The sequence below is a fragment of the Cyprinodon variegatus genome, unplaced genomic scaffold, assembly GCF_000732505.1.
Source record: "Cyprinodon variegatus isolate N-32 unplaced genomic scaffold, C_variegatus-1.0 Scaffold50, whole genome shotgun sequence".
In the NCBI taxonomy this organism is placed as follows: Eukaryota; Metazoa; Chordata; class Actinopteri; order Cyprinodontiformes; family Cyprinodontidae; genus Cyprinodon; species Cyprinodon variegatus.
The window spans coordinates 297,795-300,291 of record NW_015150503.1 but is presented as its reverse complement, the minus strand read 5'-3'; the positions used below and the strand labels follow the sequence as shown (position 1 = coordinate 300,291).

Here is a 2,497-nt window from a genome sequence, read left to right as displayed (position 1 = left end):
GGAACACTGCCTAAGAAATTCCACGTCAATTTCTGACAATTTACGGGAGTTTTCGGCGAAGCCTGCAAATTGCTGTATACTGCCGCTAACCTGAAGTTCCACGACAATCTACAGTGCCGTTTATTGACGAAAATCCCACTTTTCATGCAGTGACAACGAGCGAAGCTGCTGAGCAAAGACGCATCATAGCAACAAGCACTCACTCGCTGAAACATTAAAACTGTGAAAGCTTTGACTAAATGCTTAGAGTAGATGAACAACTGAGCATCAAACTTTGCAGGGATCTTCTGATAGACAAAAACAATTCAATATCTCTGTTTCAGCCTGGGAAACTGCATTTACGCCCGTGGTTCTGGCAAATTTTTAATAGAAAAACGGCCTGCTTTGTAATTCTTGTAGCAGTAAACCCAACTGTAGGCTAAACAGCTAAACTGCTGTCTTCCATCTACCTCTATTCATGTTCTTGGTCCAGTGAACCAGTGGGCTGGTCTGTATGTCATCAACTTATGTCGTTTCCGTCAATTCGGTGCTTCGTTAGGATTCGCCCGTTTTCTGGTGAAAGTTTTAAATTGTGAGATTTGCATAGAAAGGAGGTGTTGATTGGGTTTGAAATTCTCTGTTTGTCCATTTCACCCACTGAACTATCGTTATTCTTTTGTTTTGTTTTTTTTTTTGTTTTTTTTACAGTGTCCTGTCTGGCAATGATGCAATAAGAATAATTGTCTTGATGCCAAAAAGAGCCCAACAGATTTTACTTTCACAAGTGGAGCAGTAAGGCAATTGCCATATCGCTCCACTTGTTTCATGCATATAATTTGCTTTATTATAATTATGCAGGGAGTTTTACAGTGCAATGTAAATAGAGCAGAAAAACAGAAGAAGAAAGGGGAAAAAGGAAAAAAAAGAGAAAATATGAAAGAAAGAAGAGATAGAAAGGAGACAATGAGAAAACATTTTCAGTCTGCTTCATCACCTATAACGAGATGAAAAAAGAACAGCACAACCGAAAGACATGGTACGAGATATACAATAAAGCAACACCTTGAAACTATCGCTAAAGATATATCGTTATTCATCTATGACAATGGAAACTAGGTTTGCATTTGAATCAAATAAAGAATCTGATAATTACTCAAACTACATTAAATGCAACAACAGAATGTTAATTCATACCAAAATAAAGTAAGACAAGTCTCTATTTTACTAAGAAAAATAAATAATGAAATAAAATGCATTTATTACCACCTTGTGATAACTTATCCTTCAATTCATCAACATGCATAACTATGCAGAAAGAAAACTATGCTGTAATTTAACTACATTGGGTTATATATGTACGACTCAAAAACAGAAACAAAAAGGAACCAAATATTTAAACTTGCAAAGGGGCTCACTGATTCCCAGCACACCCATTTGATAAAACCATTAAAAGTAATTGAAAAACAAACAGGTTTATCCAGTTATTTCAGCACAGTCAGCTTGGACACACCTGTTAAGCGAGAGGACACACCTGCTGTAGTCATGTGAGCCCTGACACGTCAACATATCTTTCCTACGCTTAACACTTCAGAAGAAAAAGTCCTGAAAGAAAGGCAAATTTAAACTGACAAGAGAGAAACCTCTCGAAGCAAAAGGGTAAGACCATTACTCTTTCCTCTCCTCTTAATGGCTCTTTCTTTCACTTCCTTTCCAGCTCACTTTCATAGCTGAGGAGGGTTATGGAATTTCATTACTTATGATTGAAACCCAGTGAAGTTTTTAAAGCAGGAAGGTGCATTGAAAATGCCAGGATCCCCTCCGGATGCCAGCAATCTAATTTACTGTCAGTGTTAATAAATGAGGAGCCCACTGGATGGTACCGAATAAGTTGTTATTTCACCATCAGGGTTATCACTTAATACCTGATAATATCTGTGGGGAGCGATAGTATCTGACAGGTGAAACAGAAGGCTTCAACCTCTGGCAGCCGGAATGATCGTCAGTGTAGAAGGATTGTTAATATGTCAAATCGATGTGACTTCACTCAATAGAGAGTTCATAAAAGAAATTGAGATGAGATTGTACAGCTAAGGACTCACTGCGGTGGGAGAATATTCTCGTTTAACGGTCAATGTTTACTTGTACGTTTGTGAAGGAAGAGTTACGTAAACATTTTTCAACAGGTGTCAAAAACAAGTTCAAGTTATGTAACCAGCTTTCAAGCTTCCTTGAAAATGACCTGATTAGATATAAAAATACATAAGTTAAGAAAAGTTCTGTTGTATAGTACAGCTCAATACCCAAACAATGTACACTGGAAAAAATCTAAATCTACATAAGTAATTTTTTCTTAAAATTTGTGAATTTTTCTTGGATTGAAGAGGCAAAAGAGACATTTTGCCAATGGAACAAGAGAATTTGCACTTAAAATAAGAAAACACAATTGCATTGTCTTATTTTAAGAGTAAAAACACTAATTCCATTGGCATTTACTGTACCTATTCAAATTAATGCTAAA

At 36.5% G+C, this 2,497-nt stretch overlaps 1 long non-coding RNA gene across 1 annotated transcript in view; it reads left to right on the top strand.

Moving 5' to 3' along the window:
* The first annotated feature begins 1,505 nt into the window (after positions 1 to 1,505).
* The window catches only part of LOC107082327, a 6,758-nt gene continuing 5,766 nt past the window's right edge, over positions 1,506 to 2,497 (top strand). Inside the window, exon 1 of the long non-coding RNA XR_001481134.1 lies at positions 1,506 to 1,635. This is a non-coding gene — a long non-coding RNA (uncharacterized LOC107082327). The remainder of the gene's footprint in view (positions 1,636 to 2,497) is intronic.